Source organism: Hippocampus zosterae, chromosome 6 (assembly GCF_025434085.1).
Source record: "Hippocampus zosterae strain Florida chromosome 6, ASM2543408v3, whole genome shotgun sequence".
Lineage (NCBI taxonomy): Eukaryota > Metazoa > Chordata > Actinopteri > Syngnathiformes > Syngnathidae > Hippocampus > Hippocampus zosterae.
In genome coordinates this window covers 18,382,706-18,408,239 of record NC_067456.1, presented here as the reverse complement: position 1 = coordinate 18,408,239, position 25,534 = coordinate 18,382,706, and the positions used below count along the sequence as shown (strand labels likewise).

Sequence of the window (25,534 nt, the reverse complement as noted above, 5' to 3'; positions counted from 1 at the left end):
GTGTCCGTCCCTCATTCAGCTCGGGTCCTCGACCAGAGGCCAGGAAGCTTGAGGGTTCTGCGCAGTATCCTTGCTGTTCCCAGCACTGCACATTTCTGGACTGAGATGTCCAATGTTGTTCCTGGGATCTGTTGCAACCACTCATCTAGTTTGGGGGTCACTGCCCCGAGTGCTCCGACCACCACAGGCACGACTGTCACCTTTACCTACCAGGCTCTCTCCAGCTCCTCTCTGAGCCCTTGGTATTTCTCGAGTTTCTCGTGTTCCTTCTTTCAGATGTTTCCATCACTTGGGACCGCTACATCCACTACAACGGCTTTCCTCTGCCCTTTATCTATGATCACGATATCTGGTTGGTTCGCCATTATCATCTTGTCAGTCTGGATCTGGAAGTCCCAGAGGATCTTAGCTCTGTTATTCTCCACCACCTTCGGAGGTGTTTCCCATTTTGACCTTGGGGTTTCCAGTCCATACTCCGCACAGATGTTTTCGGTAGACTATGCCAGCCACCTGGTTATGGCGTTCCATGTAGGCTTTCCCAGCCAGCATCTTACACCCTGCAGTTATGTGTTGGATTGTCTCAGGTGCCTCTTTGCACAACCTACACCTTGGGTCTTGTCTGGTGTGGTATATCTGGGCCTCAATGGCTCTGGTGCTCAGGGCCTGCTCCTGAGCAGCCAGGATGAGTGCCTCTGTGCTATCCCTCAGGCCAGCCCTCTCTAGCCACTGATAGGACTTCTTGAGATCAGCCACTTCGGTTATGGTCCGGTGGTACTTCCCGTGTAGGAACTTGTCCTCCCATGATGGTCCCTCTTCCAGCTCCTCATCCTCTGTTCCCCATTGTCTGAGACATTCTCTGAGTACGTCATCCGCTGGAGCCTTCTCCTTGATGTAATCATGGAGCTTGGATGTTTCATCCTGGACAGTGGCTCTCACACTTACTAATCCCCGGCCTCCTTCCTTTCGGCTTGCGTACCGTCTCAGGGTGCTGGATTTGGGATGGAACCCTCCATGCATGGTTAGGAGCTTTCGGGTCTTAACGTCCGTGGTCTGAATCTCTTCCTTTGGCCACCTTATTATTTCTGCTACATATATATATGAAGAAATTATATCTTAATTTTTACCTACCTGACATATAGTAACAGGCAGAACAGTTAAACTATGTTTTATCAGATAGCAGAACATATATTTCTTATCTTCCTGCAAGCATATTGGTTTTGTATTTTTAAAAAAAACAAACCCAAAAAATGGACCCAGACCTCACACGGAGTAAGTCAATTTGTGAGTAAATAGAGATGAAATCATCATTATCAGAACCAGAATAACAATCATCTTTATTGGCCAAGCATATTAAAAACACACAAGGCATTTATCTCCAGTAGTTGAAGCCATTCCAGTCTGACAGTAAACAGGCCATTAATCCAAATACTCTGTTAGACTTGGACACATAAATAGGGAGAGGCACTGAGCAATGTAAGGCGGCCAGTAGAACGTTTATGCCGATACAATGACAATTGTGCAAATGATGCAGAAAGTCGCCAAGTGATTTAAAGTGATCACTGATGTGGTTATTCTGATGCAGTGACACTTATGGAGAGAGTCTTCAAATATTTGTTATTGTCCAGTGGTTTGGTAAAATTTATCCACAAGTTCTGCAAATACTGTAACACAGAGTGACTAAACAACAAAATGTATACAGTAAAATATCGCTGCAGCGATGTAAAAAATTGGCAAAATGTCTCTTTAGAATTATAAGTCATCTGTTGAAGAAGTTAATGGCAAAAGGAAAGAAGCTACTGGAATATCTGCAGTTTTTAGTGTGCATTGATTGATAGCACCGACCCGAGGGAAGGGCTGGAAAATGTGATGACCAGGATGAGATGGGTGCAATGAAATTTTGCGAACTCTTGTCATAGTTCTTGCAGCGTGCAAGTTCTCAAGAGTGGGTGCCAATGATCCTCTCGGCAATCCTGACTGTCCTTTGCGGCTGGATTTCAATTTTCAGTATTGTTTTTTTTTTTTTCATTTGTTTGGTGGTGTGCTGCAAGATTTTACCATGATAAAATGGGTGGCTTGGTTCAGTAAAGGCTGGGAAACACTGAAATAGAGGACGGACAGAAAACTTGCATGTGCCAATAATCTGTCTGAAAATGAAATCATTTGGGTTTGATATCACAATATGAATTTGAGATAAGCGTACCAGTTCTTTTTTTATTATTTCTGCATGTGACAGACAACTTGGAAGCACCCTTTCTTCGAACCCACCTGTTTATCATGTGAGCAAAAGGACTGATGCAGATGGCTATGTCCTATTACGGTACATTGATTATTCAATGCAGTGTTGAATGCCGACACTCAGGCTTGGAATTTGGGTTTTGCATATGCAGGCAACAGTTACAGTTAGATGTGTAACTGTTTGAAAGTGCTCTATAAATACTGTTGACTTGACTTGACTTAATATGAGAACCAGAGCCCTGTTTATGGGTGAAAAGTAGTCAATTGCAAAGCTGAGATGAGAGATGAAAATAGAAATCTATCTGAGCCATTGCACAAACATTGATCATAGCCAATATATTTACAAGTGACAGATGAACAAACGAGCTGCAAATATTGAGCTTATCGTCTTGCCTAAATGTGCAATTCTACATGCGAAATGAGTGTGAGAGAGTGAGAAATGCAATAATGAATGGGTGTCACATTAATGTGATATATCACAACCATAGCAGAGATTTTATTTGGCTTCAAGCGTAATCGGTTTGTTTCATTGCTGCGTCGGACATCGTATGAATGAATGATTTTATTTTTTTTTCACAACATACAAGTTAATTTCAAATGACAGAGTGTTTTAAAACAATTGATCTTTTGCATACATTTAAAAAAGAGGAGAGTGAAGGGAGTCACCCCCATCATAAGCAACAACTGAAAAAAGGCTGCTGTGAAAGCCTGGAAAAGTATCATACTATGAAAGAAGAATGCAAAACTTGAGCGTTATCAATGGGTCACAGGCTTCATGCAGTTAATGCAAGCAAAGGGCCTTGCCCTCCATAGTCTACTTTACAACTTGTTTTCATTAGTACCTGGCGCCCATCCCAGCTGACTTTGGGCAAGAGGCAGGGGATACACTGCACTGTTTGCCAGTCAGTTGCAGGGTGCAAATTGAACAAGCAATTATTCACATTCACATACATGGACAATCTTCACTGTAGGGATATGCAAATACAAAATGTAAAGGGCCGAAATATACTTTGCAGTGGGTCAACTGTGCATTAATTGAGGTCAGTCAGGGCACACGCCGTATTTCCGTCATATTCATATATTGATATTGATCGATAAAATGCCTCTTTCATTTGATACAACAAAAAAAATACTAATTGAAATGAAATTCAATTTCTATTTTCACTTTGATGCTTCTTATAATACCTCACAAACACCCTCAACCTAGCATTATCAGTTGTGTGAGTAGACTCATCCACAGCTAGAAAAAATGCACTGCATTTTTCATTCCATCACACAGCTGCTTAAAGAGATCACCAGCCAGGACTTAAGGGCGTCTGGTTGCTGTGAAATCTCAGCGGGGCGGATGCTTAAATTTAGATGTCATTTCCTTTTTTTGTTTGCCTTCAAATACTGACTCCATCTCTTCATCCATGCATTTTATTTTCATTTCTACATCTGAGAAAGGCTTCTTCTGCTTACTCCGAATTCACACCAAAGTCATGACTTGCTTTTTATTTTCGTGTCACATATGTGACAAATCCCACTTACAATTTCAGTCCATTTATTTTCATGTTCTTGTAAATTTTGAAGAAATGTCTCTTCAAATGCCCTTTCATCTCATTTTGACATCTCAAACTAGAAATCGTCATTACAGCTATAATGATAGGCTAGTTTGGAGGGAGAATGAATGCAATGCTTTCGGTCCACTCTTCTTTCAATTGAATTTGTCAGCTATCTTAAGAGAATAGAATGGCCGTAACTATCAAACAACAAATATGTAAGAGGTTATGAGTAGCAGCCATTCGGTACTCGTACATATTTGTGTCTGCCACTAAATGGCTCAGAAAATCACACAGGAAGGCCGGTCCCCGGGATCGAGTCCATGACCTCTGCACACGGAGGCAGTCGTGCTATCCAATCATCCACCGTGTGCTTCTTTTGTAAGCAATTGCCAAAATTGGAATGTATCTGTCGTGTTTGGTTTGTTTGTTTTGAATGTGGGGAACAACAAAAGGTCTAAAATGTTACATTTCCCTCCTTGTCTGGGTGGCACGGTGAGCAGATCCGCCTCACAGTGAAGAGGTGCAGGGTTCGATTCCGGCTCCGGCCTTCCTGTGTGTAATTTGCATGTTCTCCCCGTGCCAGCATGGGTTTTCTCCAGTTACTGCGGTTTCCTGCCAGATTCCAAAAACATGCATGGCAGGCTCATGGAACACTGTGTGATTATGAGCACGTATGGTTGTTCGGTTTTGTGTGCCCTGCGATTGGCTGGCGACCCGTTCAGGGTATACCCCGCCTACTACCTGAAGACAGCTGGGATTTTAAAATGTATGTATATATGGATGGATATCTATGGTATGTCTGATAATATTGGCGAGTAACTCTTATTTGAGTAGAAATTTTGCCCACCCTATACACATGTGTCAATCAGAAATGTTTCAAATTCCCAGCAAAAATGAAGAAATTAGCCTCACTGTCCCAATAGTTTACACGAGTTACATTGTAAGCATTTGATTTTGCCCTTATAATTTTGAATAAACATTTCTTCGTGCATAGTTGTGTTTGATTTAAACATTAAAAACTTCAGTTTAGCGAATCATCTGTTGGACTTGAATATGTGTTTGTCGCACCAGCTGTCATTGAAGAATTACTATAAGGGGAAAAGAAAATAAGTGTGTGGGTTGATGCCTTTTGGGCTGTTAGTTGTCTCCTTGACACATCATGGAGTAATTCACTTGTATGGTAGCAATTTATGGAGGGAGTCGACATGAAACCTGCCCGGGGGCCTCAAACAACAAGTGCCCTCTTGGGAAGCTGCAGCCAGCCATAGCATTGACTGTTCTGGGCTCTGCAAACCACAGCATGAAAAATTAACCTGCTCACTCCACAGGGCGGCCTTACATATTCCATCTACCTGACACCCTTCTCTAACACTCTCTTCATCTCGACTCGTTTTATCAATCTTTCTTTTTTTCTCATTCCTTATCTACAGGCTGTGTTTTGCTCAAGAGTCAGTGCTGCAACTCTTTACTTCAAAGTCAACAGCTGTTCGTGAAATGCTGAATGCTGAGATTCATTTACAGATGGTCTGATTTTGGATGAGCGGATCATATATATATATATATATTTTTTATATTCGAAACTGATTCATACTCACATAAAGATGCTCCAACAGTGGTGGCCACTGTTTATGCAACATGATAAATAGGTATTTATTAGGCTATGTACCACAGTCATTTAAAGTGGCTAAAATCAAACATGTATTTTTTTTTAAAATAAAATAAAATGAAAAAAAAAGCTAATCTTAAATCAAAATGTCATGGCAATTTACAGACTAATATTCATCCATCCATTTTGTGATCCGCTTTATCTTCACAAGGGTCACAGGACATGCCCAAAAAAAGAATACAAATCCATCCATCCACTATCTGATGGATATTCTCACAGAGGTCGCAGGTGTGCTGAGGCCTAACCCAGCTGTCTCTGGGCAGTAGGCAGTGTATGCCCTGAACACAGGGCCCACATAGACAAACAACCATTCATGCTCAAAATCACAGCTAGGAACAATTCAGAGCATTCAATCAACCGACCATCCATGTTTTTGGAATGTAGGAGGAAACTGGAGTACCTGGAGAAAGCCACGCAGGCACGGAAAGAACATTGCAGAAGAATCTTGCAAACTCCACGGAGGAAAGTGGGGGCCAGAATCCGATCCTTGACCTCTGCACTGTGAGGCAGACGTGCTACTCATCAACCACCGTGCTGCCAAATACAAATACATGTATTAAAAAAAAAAATACGAGTTGACCCACCCGCAATGGGTAACAAAGCAACTCAGGGAATAAAGTCAAAACTGCATAAACATAAGTTGCTTAACCTGTCTGACAACAAGACTCAACAGCCAAAATGAACCGGCTAAGACTGAACAAAACCTGGGAACTAAATCTGGACAATGAGACACACTGATTGGTACACAGGTGACCGGTGAAAGGAAAACCTAACAAGTTGACAAAAAGGGACACAAAAAAAACATGACAAAACCAAATCATTTGTAAAAAAAAAAAAATCATTTTTTTTTCAATCATGAAGGGGTCGGTGAATGTGCACATGAACTGGTTGGGTTCGGTACCTCTAACAAGGTTAAGAACCACTGCTCTAAATTGTCCCTAGTATGTGTGAGTGTGAGCGTGGATATTTGTTTGTCTCTGTGTGTCCTGCGATTGGCAGGCAACCGTTCAGGGTGTCCCCCGCCTACTGCCCGAAGATAGCTGGGATAAGCTCCAGCACCCCCCCCCCCCCGCCGTGACCCTTGTGAGGATAAAGCGGATCAGAAAATGGATGGATGGCTGCTCTCTCTCTCTCTCTCTCTCTCTCTCTCTCTCTCTCTTTCTGCCTTCACATTCATGTTATGGGTGGTGGTACGGCTGGAGTTGGTGGTGGCAGACTAGTATGGTTGTTGTTGCTGTCATCACTATAACTGTTGTTGTCATGTCAGTTGTTGTGCCCATTGTTCTCTTAGCCCTCCCGCTGCTTCTTCAACCTTCTATCCTGTTTTTCCTCTCTAATGACTGTACCCTGTGGTATTCCATTCAGGCAGACAGTCCCACCACACATCCTGTGGTTACTTTCCTAGAGGGACTTGTTTCTTGCCTCTGTCATTAAGTGCTTGCCCATGAAGTTCGGTTGTTGTTTTTTTTTTTTCACATACATGTAAATATTTACCGGATAGGGCAGGGGCAACTGGCGGCACGAGGGCTGGATGTGTCCCACACGCACTCTTGGAGTAGCCCTCAATTGATTTTTGAAATAAAAAATTTTGACTGCTGGTGAGCTGCTGAAAGATGTAACACCAGTGCCACAACAGAATGGCAGATGTCCACACCGGCGCCTCCAACCCTCAGGCTATGAATGCAAAAAGAAGGGCGTGTTGTGGTCATTACAATTCTACTCTCTAAAGTACACAAAAAACAGCTATTTTTTTTCTTAGTGTTAGCAGTTCGTTTGAAGTACAATCAAGAGTTTCTTCATTTGTGTCCTATTCTACACTTAGCAATGTTAAAAATGGTGGACTGTGGGACACATCTTAACTGCCCTATACTATTAATTGAGCTGATTAATTTTGGCATTTGAATGACATGAAGGAGAAATGTATTGCAGCCTCATATTAAAATCTTACATTTGTTGATATTTGTGTAAATCATGCTCCAAGTGAATTCTTGCATGTAATACTTTGTTTGTTATTCAGCAATTTTGTGCAATCTTTGAATGGGAATTTGTATACAAGAACCCTCATCACGGAACAAAATGATCATAGAATAGCCACTTTTCCACCAACAACCCCAGGAAAATGTAGTTCCTGATAATATAAATTCCTGGTAAAATAAACTACCGGTAACTATGGCCCTGGTGGTTTGCATTTCCACTGCATTGCAGGATTTTGCGTAGGTTACCCAAATAAGACGATATATGCAGGGGGTGGTGTTATCTTACCCATTACTAATGCCTTATAGCTCTTAAACATCATTGAACAGAAAATACTTTTGTGACCTTCCAAGCCGAGAAAGTGGCTTGGAGGTACCTAAACCGTTGTCAAACAACACAAATGTAGCCAACAGGCGTGTCTCAGACAAACTTAGTGTCCCGTTGTGGATTTTGAGTTTTCTGGACGCATGGTAGGCCGTGTAGTGTATCATTGTCAGTCATTGAGACGGTCCTGAAAACCTGGACTCACCCCCACCCAACCATTTTTAATATGCTTATATTTATATTTTATATTTATATTTATTATGTACTTTTTGACTTCTACTTTCTCCCTTTCATAATTTTGCTGCTGTAAACTGGGGATTTCTCCATTATAAGACAAATAAAGATTGTCTTATCTTATCTTATGATTGGACGTCTGGCGTCTGGGATATTTCACAACTCTCCCCCACCATCCAGGATTCAGTCCATAGTCTATGAGTCCTTTTTTTTCTTCTTTTATTTGTATTTTTTGCATTTTCTCAGTAGAGAACAAAAAGCACATACACATGACACCTCCGTCGACATGACTTTAACAGCTACTTCTTCCGCCTGCCTCATGGACCTGCATGATGCACAGAATCTTGACGAGAGCACACGCGATTGGGTGAGGTGTGGTCGTTGACGGACTTCGAGTGCGATATCTCGACTGGTTCAAGAATGATATTTATCTTGTAGTCTGACAGTGCGACCGTTGTGAACGACAAAAAGTTGCGTCGTTTGAGAAAGCCATTTTAAAGTCCTCAGGCAATCTCTTTAGCTTGGTAAAACATTGGCCCGACTCAACCTACCACGGTAAATTGAAGTTATTCGAATTGATTCTGCTGTGGAGAAACCACTGCTAATTATTTTTTGTTGTAGAGCAGTGGATCAAATCTATATGCATTTGAAAATTACAATCCATGACTATATCCTTATGTACATTGGTTCAACCCCCCCCCCCCCCCCACAAAAAAAAAAGCAGACATGCACATATTTTGTGCTAGATTTAGTTAGGAAGTGCGCAGTCCTATGTCCTCCCCCATAGTGCTGATGAAAAATTGTAGCCTCTGGGGTCCGTCGTTTTTTAATTGCCCATCTCTGGTATAGTATATTATATGAGGTGTGTGGTTCTTGACCGGCTCAGTGTGTACAGTGCCTTCGGATAGCCTGTGTTGTGAAGTGGCGCTATATAAATAAAATAGACTTGACTAACATAAACATGCCCATTGCCACCGATTACTTCACTTACAGTCAGTTGAATGGATTAAAGAAGTGATGAACCAAATAAAGAAACTGGCAATTGCAAAGTAGCGAGGTGTCAATAATTGAAGACAGGTTGTAAATCTAAGTGCCTTAAGATATTTCTTACTGCTTGGGTGCAAAGTTTAATCAAACAGAAGGATTGGCTCCTCAGCTGAGCGGAGGAGAGAGCTGAATTTATTAGCATCCATTGAACAAGCTATGGGCCTTTTCTTATTGCAGGCAACATTCAGAGTGAAATGAGGAGTGTGACCTGCTATTTTAGCAAAATAACTTGAACAAAGAAATTGATGCGGCTAAATGTAATGTCCCCTCCGTGAGTCGTCACCTTACCGTGGTGGAGGGGTTTGTGTGTCCCAATGATCCTAGAAGCTAAGTTGTCTGGGGCTTTATGCCCCTGTCAGGGTCACCCATGGCAAACAGGTTCTAGGTGAGGGGCCAGACAAAGCACGGCTCAAAAGACCCCAATGATGATAAAAATAAATGGATCTAGGTTTCCCTTGCCCGGACGCGGGTCACCGTGGCCCCCCTCTGGAGCCAGGCCTGGAGGTGGGGCTCGTTGGCAGGCGCCTGGTGGCCGGGCTTACACCCATGGGGCCCGGCCGGGCACAGCCCGAAGAGGCAACGTGGGTCCCCCTTCCCATGGGCTCACCACCCATGAGAGGGGCCAAAGGGGTCGGGTGCAATGCGAGCTGGGCGGCAGCCAAAGGCGGGGACCCTGGCGGTCCGATCCTCGGCTGCAGAAGCTAGCTCTTGGGACATGGAATGTCACCTCTCTGGCAGGGAAGGAGCCCGAGCTGGTGTGTGAGGCAGAGAATTTCCGACTGGATATAGTTGGACTTGCCTCCACACACAGCCTGGGTTCTGGTACCAGTTCTCACGAGAGGGGTTGGACTCTCTTCCACTCTGGAGTTGCTCACGGTGAGAGGCGCAGAGCAGGTGTGGGCATACTCATTGCCCCCCGGCTCAGTCCCTGTAGATTGGGGTTCACACCGGTAGACGAGAGGGTTGCCTCCCTCCGCCTTCGGGTGGGTGGACGGGTCCTGACTGTTGTTTGTGCATATGCACCAAACAGCAGCTCAGCATACCCACCCTTTTTGGAGTCCTTGGAGGGTGTGCTGGAGAGTACTCCTGCTGGGGACTCCATTGTTCTGCTGGGGGACTTCAATACTCACGTGGGCAATGGCAGTGATACCTGGAGGGGCGTGATTGGGAGGAACGGCCCCCCCGATCAAAACCCGAGTGGTGTTTTGTTATTGGACTTCTGTGCTCGTCACGGATTGTCCATAATGAACACCTTGTTCAAACATAAGGCTGTCCATATGTGCACTTGGCACCAGGACACCCTCGGCCGCAGTTCGATGATCGACTTTGTAGTTGTATCATCGGATTTGCGGCCGCATGTTCTGGACACTCGGGTGAAGAGAGAGGCGGAGCTGTCAACTGATCACCACCTGGTGGTGAGTAGGCTCCGATGGTGGGGGAAGATGCCGGTCCGTCCTGGCAGACCCAAACGTATAGTGAGGGTTTGTTGGGAGCGTCTGGCGGAATCCCCTGTCAGAAGGAGTTTCAACTCCCACCTCCGACAGAGCTTTTCCCATGTTCCGGGGGAGACGGGGGACATTGAGTCCGAGTGGACCATGTTCCGTGCCTCTATTGTTGAGGCGGCCAATCTGAGTTGTGGCCGTAAGGTGGTTGGTGCCTGTCGTGGCGGCAATCCCCGTACTCGCTGGTGGACACCAGCAGTAAGGGATGCCGTCAAGCTGAAGAAGGAGTCCTATCGAGCCTTTATGGCCTGTGGGATCCCAGAGGCAGCTGACGGGTATCGACTGGCCAAGTGGACCGCGGCTTCGGTGGTCGCCGAGGCTAAAACCCGAGCGTGGGAAGAGTTCGGTGAGGCCATGGAAGCCGACTTCCGGACGGCTTCGAGGAAATTCTGGTCCACCATCCGACGTCTCAGGAGGAGGAAGCAGTGCACCACTAACACTGTGTACAGTGGGGATGGGGCGCTGCTGACTTCGACTCGGGACGTTGTGAACCGGTGGGCAGAGTACTTCGAAGACCTCCTCAACTCCACCAACACGCCTTCCTTGGAGGAAGCAGAGCCTGGGGACTCTGAGGTGGGCTCTCCTATCACTGTGGTTGAAGTCACCGATGTGGTTAAAAAGCTCCTCGGTGGCAAGGCCCCAGGGGTGGATGAGATCCGCCCGGAGTTCCTCAAGGCTCTGGATGTTGTGGGGCTGTCCTGGTTGACACGCCTCTGCAACATCGCGTGGTCAACAGGGAGAGTGCCTCTGGATTGGCAGACCGGGGTGGTAGTCCCTCTTTTTAAAAAGGGGGACCGGAGGGTGTGTTCCAACTACAGAGGGATCACACTCCTCAGCCTCCCTGGTAAGGTCTATTCAGGGGTGCTGGAGAGGAGGGTCCGTCAGGAAGTCGAGCCTCAGATTGAGGAGGAGCAGTGTGGTTTTCGTCCCGGCCGTGGAACAGTGGACCAGCTCTACACCCTTAGCAGGGTCCTTGAGGGTAAGTGGGAATTCGCCCAACCAGTCTACATGTGATTTGTGGACTTGGAGAAGGCGTTTGACCGTGTCCCTCGGGGAGTTCTGTAGGGGGTGCTTCGTGGGTATGGGGTATCGAACCCCCTGATACGGGCTGTTCGGTCACTATACCACCGATGTCAGAGTTTGGTTCGCATTGCCGGCAGTAAGTCGGAATCGTTTCCAGTGGGGGTAGGACTCCGCCAAGGCTACCCTTTGTCGCCGATTCTGTTCATAACCTTTATGGACAGAATTTCTAGGCGCAGCCGAAGCGTTGAGGGGGTCCGTTTTGGGGGCCTCAGTATTACATCCCTGCTTTTTGCAGATGAGGGGCTCAGAGTCGAGCCGCTTCTCCTCCACATCGAGAGGAGCCAGATGAGGTGGCTTGGGCATCTGATTCGGATGCCTCCTGAGCGCCTCCCCGGTGAGGTGTTCCGGTCATGTCCCACCGGGAGGAGACCCCGAGGAAGACCCAGGACACGCTGGAGAGACTATGTCACCCAGCTTGCCTGGGAACGACTCGGGATCCCCCGGGGAGAGCTGGAAGAAGTAGCTAGGGAGAGGGAAGTCTGGGCTTCCCTGCTAAAGCTGTTGCCCCCGCGACCCGGCCCCGGATAAGCGGTAGATGATGGATAGATGGATGGATAAATGTAATGATAAATGTCATGATACTAAAGCATTTGTTTCTTAGAATAGCTGCTTGCCACTCAGCTTCCTCCTGTACACTTCTCATTCTCAAGATCCTTCTCCTCCACTGTCTTTGCTCAGCAATTTAAGTCTAATTTCGTTCCCGGTTTCATTGAACTCTCATACTGCTTCTTGTATTTATTTTGTTCATGAAAGTAAAACAAACATTCTGGGAACTGAAAATAGTTTGTCAGGGAATTTGTGCTAATTGAGATATGTCATACTGATCAGGCATCTAAGGCTTCCGTTGGATAGCAATTTTAGTTAAAGCAGACAGAAATATGAACGGAAGGCTGGAGCAGAGATTGGAACTCCCAATCTCAGAACAATAAGGTAAAATGCACAAACAACTCAGCTACAAAGTGACCTACTCTCAAGTCGCGTTCAATAATCAATACTTATTGTGAGGCATGTTCAAAGTTCTCAACAACATTCATCACCACAGTTGGTTTACAAAGAACAAAAAAAAACATATTAAAGTAAATTTTCGAGACAAGGCACCACACTCCATTGTGCTCTTTGCCTTTGTACTTAGCTGGCACACATAAGATAAGATATCCTTTATTCGTCCCACACTGGGGAAATTTACAGCCTCCAGCAGCAAGAATGTATGTAGAAAGAAGAAAGAAGAAAGAGAAAAAAAACAACAAACATCTTTCAATTAAATGCAATATGAACACAAAATGGATAAATCGCAGTACTATTTACAATTTTTCTTCACATCATTTAATTATTATTTTTATTATGATTGTTATTTTTTATTCATCAGCCTGACAGCAGTCGGTAGGAAGGAGCGTCGGTATCTCTCCTTATTGCAGCGCGGGTGTAACAGTCTCTGGCTGAAGGAGCTACCAAGTGCTGTCAGGGCGGGCTGGAGGGGGTGGGAGGGACTGGCCATCATAGCTTTTAGCTTAGTGAGCATCCTTCTGTTGCCCACCTCCTCCAGAGTGTCAAGGGAGCAACCCAGGACAGAACTGGCCTTCCTGACCAGTCGCTCCAGTCTCTTTCTGTCCCGGGCCGAGATGCTGCCTGGCCAGCAGACAATGCCATAATGGATGGCCGAGGCCACCACCGAGTTATAGAACGTCTTAAGGAGTGACCCCTGAACCCCAAAAGACCTCAGTTTCCTGAGTAGGAAGAGTCGGCTCTGTCCTTTCCTAATCAAGGTGTCCGTGTTTGTAGACCAGTCCAGTTTGTCGTTCAGAAGAACACCAAGGTACTTGTAGGAGGTCACCCTCTCTATGTCCATACCCTGGATGTTCATTGGTGCTGGTGAGGACTTTTTCCTGCAGAAATCCACAACCAACTCCTTAGTTTTCCTAGGGTTGATCTGGAGGAGATTCTGCTGGCACCAGTCCACAAAGTCCTTTGTCAGTCCCCTGTACTCCCGATCGTCCCCTTCTGTACACATGCTCTCATAGTCAAACAACAATTGAGAGAGGCGATGACAATAACAAACAAGTGACTATAGAATCAACAATAGGCAGATTGAAAGTTAAAATGTAATAAAAATAAATGTATACTGTTATAGAGTGTGCGGCGAAGAAGGGTTATTACACTGAGCTTCTTTTGAACCTTCCCTGGCTTTCACAAGGCTTTTGATGAGCAAACAACAGCCCAGAGATAATATACACTCATAGACATGGGCTGGATTTGCATGTAGAGATACTCTGAGGCTTTCACATGATGCATGTAATGAATAGTCTGAGCTTTTTGCATGATGTAAGCCGTATACTCTGGGGAAATAAAGGAACATGATGCTTTCAGTGCTACTTTTTCAATGCTCCTTTAAAGTCTAATTTCTTCTTATGGGTCATCTTATTAATTCCAGCTATTTATATTGAAGGGGAAAAAATACTTTATTGACCCCAGAGTAGGGAAATTCACTGCAAGTCTTTTTGAGTTTGTGTGAGCTACATGATTATTGATTGCAATTGAACAGTCCTATTGTTGTTGGCAGAAATGAGAGAGGAATGTGGTAGGATTCCTTCCACAACCTAGGGTGGAAAAGTCCACAATGTAATGCAGTGGGTAAAAAGTGTTGTCCAAGTTGGAAGTCAGCTTGACGAACATCCTTCTGTCTCCCATCTACTTCATTGGGCCATTTGGCAGCCCAGGACAGAGCTAGTTTTTTTTAACCATTTGGTTAAGTCTCCTTTCAGCTCTGTTTGCGATGATGGCACCTTAGGACACAATGGCATCGAGGCCATTCATTAAAGGTTCTGAGCTTACAGTATGTCAAAAGGATCTCCATCTCCTTAACAAGTGACTCGTGCCCTTCTCTTACAGAGCACTCATGTTGTATGACCAGTCCCAATATATTGTTTAGGTGGGCACCCAGATACCTAAATAGGTCAATTGTAGCAATGTCTGATCATGGATGTTAACCAGTATGTGTGGGAAAGGTTTCCAGAGGAAATCCATCACCAAATCTTTGGTCTTCGGTCTTGCGGTGTTTAGGAGGAGGTGGTTCAACAGTCCACAAAGTCTTCAGTATCACTCTGTACACCAGTTCATTCCCCTCAGTCCACAATGACGGAGTTGTCAGAGAACTTCTGCAGGTGACAGAAATTAAGTTGCAACTACAGTCCCAGGTATGCAGGAAGAATACGTCCCGAGATGCGTTTAAGACTTCTTCACACCTAACTGGCATTGTCCTGCTCAAGGCATTTCTCGAGTCACTTTTTTGCATTTCCTGATGTAGTCCTTGTGCTCCCATTGGACTGTTTGTAACTTTATTTTGTCTCCTGAGATAAATGTGCTCTTTTCATTCAGGAGAGTCTTCAATTCACGTCTTTCGATGCCAGTGTGTTTACCACACATAAATTAATATAATCTATGATACAGCTGGTCTGACCATCAATGCCATCCTGATGTGAGCTGCACAGAAAATCTCAGTCTGTGTTTTAACACAGCAGTTGCTCACTTCGTCCACATTTTCTTGGTCTTCTTATGTGGAGGTTGTTTTTGCAGCATCGGCATATACGGTATATTGGTTGCAGACAGACAAGGTTGTTCTCAGAGCATCTAAGAGGGACAAGAGGAGTGCACGAGCATAAGTCTCTGACTTTAGACAACATTCGGTTCAGTGTTACATCCATCTCCTGTGTGGCAATCTAAATTCTGTGTGAAGTTGGGGAGAGAGAATGGCAGGATTGAAGTCCCCAGATATTAGGATAAGGGCCCTTCTCTGCAGGCGACACATAGTGTGAATGCATTGTCATGCAATAGCAGCGTTTGCAGAGGGAAGGAATGTAAACCTGTGCAATATTGACGTGAAAACTCCCAAGATACTGTATTTGCCATTGTATGGTTGGATTCTGACTGCTAGAAGTTCATTTTCTGTTGTGCAGAGCTGCACTATAACATTGATGTGCCCAAGGGTTAAAGTGTTAAACACACGCACACGCACACACACACACACACACACACACACACACACACACACACACACACACACACACACACACACACACACGCATACGTGTTTTGGTGCATTTTCAGGACGTCCGTTTGTTCACCCGACATATGGGTACATGCCTTTCCCGTGGTCCTACAGGCTCCAAAAAAATATGGTAACCATGAAAAAAAATCAGGAAGACAGCCATCTACTCAGATTTTGGCTAGGACGTAATTTTTTTTTGATTTATGACAAAACTACTACATATGAGGACATTGACAGGTTTTTGTGTATTATGGAGACAGTCACCTCAAACACACTACCATTTCATGTTTTTGTGAATTTTGAGCCCCCTGGATACACATCATTTTCAAGTATATATGACTTATGAAGACCAGCTAAGAGTAAAGTGTGTATTTTTAAATTGACTCATGTTACATACCAACAGTATATGTTAGGCACATGTGTCCAATTGTCATGCTCAGGCATGGGGAGAACTCTACAAAGGAAGGATGCCCAAATTCAAACATTCAAATATCAATTGCTGAACTGTGAGGCGAATGTGCCAAACAGTCGTTATACCCGTCATCCCTCAAATATTCACATTAATAATACAAGATAGTAAAATAAGCTGTGAAGAAGAAGAGACGGTTAAATATGTGGTCAGTCCACTTTCTTATTTTTTAATTGCTGACAATATGAAATTATGAACACAGAAAACATGCCACCTCCTCTCCATGACACAAAGCACTGCAATAGATGAAGGTTGTTTGAACTGAAGAAGATTATGTCAAAATGTGAATACTGCGATGAAGAATTTTTAATGAATCTGGCCATATATTGTGCCATGTGTGTAGCAACTTCTTTAGCTACCGTTAGACAAAAGCAACTTTTCAAAAAGTATTGAAATTCTTGAAATAGGATGAATTCAAATGTTTTAGGGTTTTTCCAAAATATCACCTCAAACCTAATAAGCCTATCTTTTGTGAGAAGTTTGTATATCGTACGTACGTTTATATACAGCAGGAGTGTCCAAGGTCGGTCCTCAAGGGCCGCTGTCTTTTTGTTTTCCAGCTCTCCCAGGATGTTCTAATGCTGCATCAGAGCTGACTGATGAACTGATCATCTGAAACAGGTGTGATGCAGCCGGGAGAGCTGGAAAACAGGCACGACAGTGGCTCTCCAGGCCCAGATCGGAACATGCCTGATATACAGTATAATTTACATGTTCATACATCTTCAAGGATTTTCCAAATTGCTCTTGAAGATCATGAAACAACAAACGTGAAACACAGTATCCAACAACAAATATGAAATCCATAATTGACCATCCCACCCTAAATGCACCATTGCTATTGCTTTAGTTAACTTGAACTGAAATGTACCCAGACGTGCTCGCATTTCAATGGACTAGCCATTCATTTCCCTTTTTAATGCAGTTATATCTTGTTGTGGATGTAGTTTTTGATGGACACCCAGCCTCTGTCGTTCAGAGCTGCTGGCTCTGCGTGGAGACAGGACTCACAGCTCGTTTTACCTGAAACTTTATGGCTTGTTATGAAATCAAACATATGTCGCTCAACAGCCTTCACTTCATAATCTGTCCACGTGCGTCTCTTATTCCCACCTGTAAAAGAAGGCATTATTTATTAAAAATGGAAAAATAAAATAATCAAAATAAAATATTCCAGGAAATAATGAGAATTTTGAAAATTTGAGAATTTTGAGAATTTATCTCTCATTCCATTCATGGTCTCCAGAGGGTTCAGTCAGGTCACTTGGTGTCTGGAACATAACATTACGGTGTCAAAATATTCAGCATTCTTCATTCTGACCAGTTAAGAAATGAATAAACATTAATTATCATTGAACATTGCTCACGGGAGAGTTTGGGATGAATATACCACACTATAGAAAGTTAACACTGTTCAGTTCTGTGGAACAGCAATATGGGGACATTCGAACACAGGCTCTCCAGAGTTAGGTTAAGACAAAAGTCATGTCACCTGAAACACACTCAGGTTTTTCAGGTCTGAAGAAATATGAGGACAAGACGACTGAAATCATGGAGAGTCCATGTTTCTGATTTATAACTTCTCCTGTGTTTGTCAAAGAAAGCTGAAAACTCAAACCTAGTATATAATGATAAGAAGTAGTAACCTGTTGTAAGGAAGAAGTGGATCTTCCACTCCTTTCTTGATCTTCAAAAGGTTTCATCAGGATCGGAACACTTGGTGTCTGCAACATAGCAACAGTGCAGTGTCAGAAATATTCAAATTTATTCATCCTGATTAGTTAATAAATGAATAAACATTGTTATTCATTGAACATCGCTCACAGGAGGGTTTGGGATTAATAGAAGACACTATAGAAAGTTAACACTGTTCAGCTCTGTGTAACAGCAATATGGGGACATTCGAACACAGGCTCTCCAGAGTTAAGTCCAGACAAAAATCATATCACCTGAAACACACTCCGGTTTTTCAGGTCTAAAGAAATATGAGGACATGACGACTGAAATCATGGAGAGTCCATGTTTCTGATTTATAACTTCTTCTGTGTTTGTCAAAGAAAGCTGAAAACTCAAACCTAGTATATCATGACAAGAAGTAGTAACCTGTTGTAAGGATGAAGTGTATCTATCATTCCATTCATGGTCTCCAGAGGGTTCAGTCAGGTCACTTGGTGTCTGCAACATAACATTACGGTGTCAAAATATTCAGCATTCTTCATTTTGACCAGTTAAGAAATGAATAAATATTAATTGTCATTGAACATTGCTCACGGGAGAGTTTGGGATGAATATACCACACTATAGAAAGTTAACACTGTTCAGTTCTGTGGAACAGCAATATGGGGACATTCGAACACAGGCTCTCCAGAGTTAGGTTAAGACAAAAGTCATGTCACCTGAAACACACTCAGGTTTTTCAGGTCTGAAGAAATATGAGGACATGACGACTGAAATCATGGAGAGTCTATGTTTCTGACTTATAACTTCTCCTGTGTTTGTCAAAGAAAGCTGAAAACTCAAACCTAGTATATCATGATAAGAAGTAGTAACCTGTTGTAAGAATGAAGTGGATCTCTCACTCCATTCATGGTCTCCAGAGGGTTCAGTCAGGTCACTTGGTGTCTGCAACATAACATCACGGTGTCAAAATATTCAGCATTCTTCATTCTGACCAGTTAAGAAATGAATAAATATTAATTATCATTGAACATTGCTCACGGGAGAGTTTGGGATGAATATACCACACTATAGAAAGTTAACACTGTTCAGTTCTGTGGAACAGCAATATGGGGACATTCGAACACAGGCTCTCCAGAGTTAGGTTAAGACAAAAGTCATGTCACCTGAAACACACTCAGGTTTTTCAGGTCTGAAGAAATATGAGGACATGACGACTGAAATCATGGAGAGTCTATGTTTCTGACTTCTAACTTCTCCTGTGTTTGTCAAAGAAAGCTGAAAACTCAAACCTAGTATATCATGATAAGAAGTAGTAACCTGTTGTAAGAATGAAGTGGATCTCTCACTCCATTCATGGTCTCCAGAGGGTTCAGTCAGGTCACTTGGTGTCTGCAACATAACATCACGGTGTCAAAATATTCAGCATTCTTCATTCTGACCAGTTAAGAAATGAATAAATATTAATTATCATTGAACATTTCTCACGGGAGAGTTTGGGATGAATATACCACACTATAGAAAGTTAACACTGTTCAGTTCTGTGGAACAGCAATATGGGGACATTCGAACACAGGCTCTCCAGAGTTAGGTTAAGACAAAAGTCATGTCACCTGAAACACACTCAGGTTTTTCAGGTCTGAAGAAATATGAGGACATGACGACTGAAATCATAGAGAGTCCATGTTTCTGATTTATAACTTCTCCTGTGTTTGTCAAAGAAAGCTGAAAACTCAAACCTAGTATATAATGATAAGACGTAGTAACCTGTTGTAAGGAAGAAGTGGATCTTCCACTCCTTTCTTGATCTTCAAAAGGTTTCATCAGGATCGGAACACTTGGTGTCTGCAACATAGCAACAGTGCAGTGTCAGAAATATTCAAATTTATTCATCCTGATTAGTTAATAAATGAATAAACATTGTTATTCATTGAACATCGCTCACAGGAGGGTTTGGGATTAATATAAGACACTATAGAAAGTTAACACTGTTCAGCTCTGTGTAACAGCAATATGGGGACATTCGAACACAGGCTCTCCAGAGTTAAGTCCAGACAAAAATCATATCACCTGAAACACACTCCGGTTTTTCAGGTCTAAAGAAATATGAGGACATGACGACTGAAATCATGGAGAGTCCATGTTTCTGATTTATAACTTCTTCTGTGTTTGTCAAAGAAAGCTGAAAACTCAAACCTAGTATATCATGACAAGAAGTAGTAACCTGTTGTAAGGATGAAGTGTATCTATCATTCCATTCATGGTCTCCAGAGGGTTCAGTCAGGTCACTTGGTGTCTGCAACATAACATTACGGTGTCAAAATATTCAGCATTCTTCATTTTGACCAGTTAAGAAATGAATAAATATTAATTATCATTGAACATTGCTCACGGGAGAGTTTGGGATGAATATACCACACTATAGAAAGTTAACACTGTTCAGTTCTGTGGAACAGCAATATGGGGACATTCGAACACAGGCTCTCCAAAGTTAGGTTAAGACAAAAGTCATGTCACCTGAAACACATTCAGGTTTTTCAGGTCTGAAGAAATATGAGGACATGACGACTGAAATTATGGAGAGTCTATGTTTCTGACTTATAACTTCTCCTGTGTTTGTCAAAGAAATCTGAAAACTCAAACCTAGTATATCATGATAAGAAGTAGTAACCTGTTGTAAGAATGAAGTGGATCTCTCACTCCATTCATGGTCTCCAGAGGGTTCAGTCAGGTCACTTGGTGTCTGCAACATAACATTACGGTGTCAACATATTCAGCATTCTTCATTCTGACCAGTTAAGAAATGAATAAATATTAATTATCATTGAACATTGCTCACGGGAGAGTTTGGGATGAATATACCACACTATAGAAAGTTAACACTGTTCAGTTCTGTGGAACAGCAATATGGGGACATTCGAACACAGGCTCTCCAGAGTTAGGTTAAGACAAAAGTCATGTCACCTGAAACACACTCAGGTTTTTCAGGTCTCAAGAAATATGAGGACACGACGACTGAAATCATGGAGAGTCTATGTTTCTGACTTATAACTTCTCCTGTGTTTGTCAAAGAAAGCTGAAAACTCAAACCTAGTATATCATGATAAGAAGTAGTAACCTGTTGTAAGAATGAAGTGGATCTCTCACTCCATTCATGGTCTCCAGAGGGTTCAGTCAGGTCACTTGGTGTCTGCAACATAACATCACGGTGTCAAAATATTCAGCATTCTTCATTCTGACCAGTTAAGAAATGAATAAATATTAATTATCATTGAACATTGCTCACGGGAGAGTTTGGGATGAATATACCACACTATAGAAAGTTAACACTGTTCAGTTCTGTGGTACAGCAATATGGGGACATTCGAACACAGGCTCTCCAGATGTTAGGTTAAGGCAAAAGTCATGTCACCTGAAACACACTCGGGTTTTTCAGGTCTAAAGAAATATGAGGACATGACGACTGAAATCATGGAGAGTCCATGTTTCTGATTTATAACTTCTCCTGTGTTTGTCAAAGAACATTGAAAATTCAAACCTAGTATATCATGATAAGAAGTAGTAACCTGTTGTAAGGATGAAGTGGATCTCTCACTCCATTCTTGGTTTCCAGAGGGTTCAGTCAGGTACCTGTCACTTGATGTCTGCAACATAACAACATTACGGTGTCAAAAGTTTCAGCATTCTTCATTCTGACCAGTTAAGAAATGAATACATATTAATTATCATTGAACATTGCTCACGGGAGAGTTTGGGATGAATATACCACACTATAGAAAGTTAACACTGTTCAGTTCTGTGGAACAGCAATATGGGGACATTCGAACACAGGCTCTCCAGAGTTAGGTTAAGACAAAAGTCATGTCACCTGAAACACACTCAGGTTTTTCAGGTCTGAAGAAATATGAGGACATGACGACTGAAATCATGGAGAGTCTATGTTTCTGATTTAGAACTTCTCCTGTGTTTGTCAAAGAAAGCTGAAAACTCAAACCTAGTATATCATGATAAGAAGTAGTAACCTGTTGAAAGGATGAAGTGGATCTCTCACTCCATTCATGGTCTCCAGAGGGTTCAGTCAGGTCACTTGGTGTCTGCAACATAACATTACGGTGTCAAAATATTCAGCATTCTTCATTCTGACCAGTTAAGAAATGAATAAATATTAATTATGATTGAACATTGCTCACAGGAGAGTTTGGGAATAATGTACCACACTATAGAAAGTTAACACTGTTCTTCTCTGTGGAACAGCAATATGGGGACATTTAGACACAGCCTCTCCAGAGTTAGGTTAAGACAAAAGTCATGACACCTGAAACACACTCAGGTTTTTCAGGTCTAAAGAAATATGAGGACATGACGACTGAAATCATGGAGAGTCCATGTTTCTGATTTATAACTTCTCCTGTGTTTGTCAAAGAAAGCTGAAAACTCAAACCTAGTATATCATGACAAGAAGTAGTAACCTGTTGTAAGGATGAAGTGTATCTATCATTCCATTCATGGTCTCCAGAGGGTTCAGTCAGGTCACTCGGTGTCTGCAACATAACATTACGGTGTCAAAATATTCAGCATTCTTCATTTTGACCAGTTAAGAAATGAATAAATATTAATTATCATTGAACATTGCTCACGGGAGAGTTCGGGATGAATATACCACACTATAGAAAGTTAACACTGTTCAGTTCTGTGGAACAGCAATATGGGGACATTTAGACACAGCCTCTCCAGAGTTAGGTTAAGACAAAAGTCATGACACCTGAAACACACTCAGGTTTTTCAGGTCTAAAGCAATATGAGGACATGACGACTGAAATCATGGAGAGTCCATGTTTCTGATTTATAACTTCTCCTGTGTTTGTCAAAGAAAGCTGAAAACTCAAACCTAGTATATCATGATAAGAAGTAGTAACCTGTTGTAAGGATGAAGTGGATCTCTCACTCCCTTCTTGGTCTCCAGAAGGTTCAGTCAAGATCCCGTCACTTGGTGTCTGCAACATAACACCATTACGGTGCCATTACGGGACATTCGAACACAGGCTCTCCAGTGTTAGGTCCAGACAAAAGTCATTTCACCTGATCACACTCAGGTTTTTCAGCAACATTACAGTATCAGAAATATTCTAAAAAGTATTCTACTGTAACTGGGAAGTATGAGGGCATGACTGAAATCATGAAAATCAACATTATATCAACCATAGAGTGTCAGAAATATGTCGTAGTTACATGACTTTTGAATAAATTAAACTTCATACACAGCACAAGCCGGCTCTTTATGGTAGTTACCACTGTACAGCTCTTATAGCTAACAATTTCAGGACAACAGACATGACTGAGTTCAAATAATAAAGACAACACCCGAAACATACTCTTTCAGACTAAAACAATGTAATGACTGAAAAATAATTCCGGTGACCATTCGTTGTTTTCAACTAAGTAGAGACTTTTGATGGGCAGTACAAATTGCTGATAAAAATGTGGATTTGTCAAACAGCTACCACAGCCTTCTTCAATCAGGTGAAATAAGCATTATGAAGGAAGTTTAAAGGCATCTAATTTTCCTCGACTATTACGGATGTATGCGTTTTTATGAATTGTGATATTTGGTGAAGCACAATATTTTAACAGAAGCCGAATAATTTCTATTTCTATTTTTTCATTCCAAGATATTCCTAGTTCTACATGGCAATACAATATTCTCAATAATTGAATGATAATGGCTGCTAAACATTTTCTTCAAAAGTACTTCAATTATTTTTGCTCCAATATGATCAATGGCATAAAAAATATGCTGTTTATTGTGACAGTTTTGGGGTAAATACAATGTACGAATAAAATCTGTCACTGTGACAGGCTTTGGTTGCAGCTCTTGTCATATGCTTGCCGTAGCCATAAGAATTAGATAGCAGGTAGATTGATAGCATACCTTTATAATCATTGATCCACTGGGCTTTCAAACAAGGCTTGTTGACTCCAGATAAAAGGAGCAGCCTCAGATTCAGGGCTCAGTCTGGTTCTTCTTTGTGACATTATCACCACCAGTAAACATCTACAATGGAAAGTGAGAAGAAGTCAGCCAGACAAGCAAGCACAATATTATGGCAGCACTTATTTTGGCTCAAAAAGTACTGAGCCAAAGGAATATTATTTTCTTCCTCAAAAATACAAAAATTCATTTCATCAAACATTTGCTGGTCAGACTAATAGATTCGGGCAAACCATTTGTCAGGCAGATAACAATGTAAAATTAAAATAGAGTAACACAATATTGTCTTGACCAAATGTACCAACAAAGCTGAATTCTGCTATAATTTCATTCCAAACGTTTGTTTGTTTTTTTCATTGAAACGGTGTACAATTGAATCAGCACAAGAATAAACAGTGTAAATACACCGGGCTTAGCGTAAATGCTAGAAGTGCCTGGCCCACTTTCATTAGGCTACCTGTACTAACTAATTTAAATTAACTGCAATCGAATAAAACAAATACTGCACTGAAATAAACATATGGTACCTAAACCAAGTTCCACAGACTGTGTTGTTAAAGATTTAGAAAAGTTTTCCAGAACCTTGCCTGCAGGACATGTCCACATTACTTTTACTGGAAGCTTATTAGCATGCTAACGATCGAGCTAGCTAGCTAGCTAGCTGTCTTATTGAATGATATTACCTTTGGTGGGCACTGTTAAACACGGTTATATTGAACAACTTCTATGTTACGGTAAGATAAATGAAAAGGAATTGCTTACCCGATGGTCATCCACGCGTGGTCGTGTTTGAGAGTAGGATTGTCTGGCTGCTTCACATGTTGGATTTTGTGTGACTGCTAATTGATGTGACTTATCAGGACGAGGGCGGGGAAAATGTGTGAGTCAGTCCGAAAAAGATGACATTTGAGGTCCTGCACAATGACGTCACTGAAAGTGTGTTAAAAGTGTGTTAAGTACCGAAGTTGGCCACTAGTTTTCCAAATGAAAAGTGAGTCGAAAGTTAAACACACTTAAACACACAATTTCTGAAAATTGTGCTCTTTCAGGACATCACTTATTTTTGGTGTGGGAGTATCCTCGTGAGCTCTAGAGTAGTGTAGACTGCGTGGAAATATGAGGACGCGAAAAATGTCCTCATTTTTCCACAGGTCCTCATTGTGAAGGTGTGTTATCATAAAATTGTCCTGAGATGTCATGAATACAAACGCACACACACACACACACACAAACACACACACACACACACACACACACACACAGCTCCTCCCCTTTATTCTTGCTGCTCTTTGCTAGTTTGCCATCTGCACGGACAAGTGTGAAGCCCTCCACAGTGACAACAGTATCTAGTGTGTCCAGGATTTCTCTTTACTCTCGCTGCTTGATCAATGCAGATAGCTCATCCATCATCGCACAGCGGACATTTCCAAGCATAATAGTCGGGAGACATGCTTTATACCTCCATGCTTGCTCTCAGTGCTTGACACCTTCCAGGCAGACTCTTGTCTCCGTCCATATCTCCGCTGGGATATCAGGTTTCCTGACATCAAGAAAGCCAATGTGGGAGTAGACAATAGAGGAATGGTTGAAGCTGAAGGTCTTACCCAAGGCACACTCAAAGAGTCCTTATTTGTGTCCAACTTAAATCTAATGCAAATATCAATCTAACAGTGCACATGGGTGGAGTTTTCTTGAACAGAAGTCTCAGTGCAAGAGAGGCGCACGGTCTACATGGTGGAAGCGGAACC

The 25,534-nt window shown here is 42.5% G+C and overlaps 1 protein-coding gene and 1 long non-coding RNA gene across 3 annotated transcripts in view; one reads left to right on the top strand and one right to left on the bottom strand.

Annotated features, from left to right (window-relative positions):
* Nucleotides 1-25,534, top strand: part of galnt9 (polypeptide N-acetylgalactosaminyltransferase 9) — a 245,613-nt gene that overhangs the window by 53,111 nt on the left and 166,968 nt on the right. The gene's annotated exons all lie outside the window — the stretch shown is intronic.
* LOC127601635 (uncharacterized) lies at nt 17,659-25,042 on the bottom strand. Of its 2 annotated transcripts, XR_007962606.1 has the most exons (5): nt 23,727-25,042; nt 22,714-22,791; nt 21,820-21,891; nt 21,364-21,441; nt 17,659-17,766 (listed from the first exon to the last, which is right to left on the bottom strand). It is a non-coding gene; the product is annotated as an uncharacterized LOC127601635 (long non-coding RNA). The 2 variants fall into 2 exon arrangements; XR_007962605.1 differs by lacking the exon at nt 23,727-25,042 and having other exon boundaries at nt 22,714-22,953.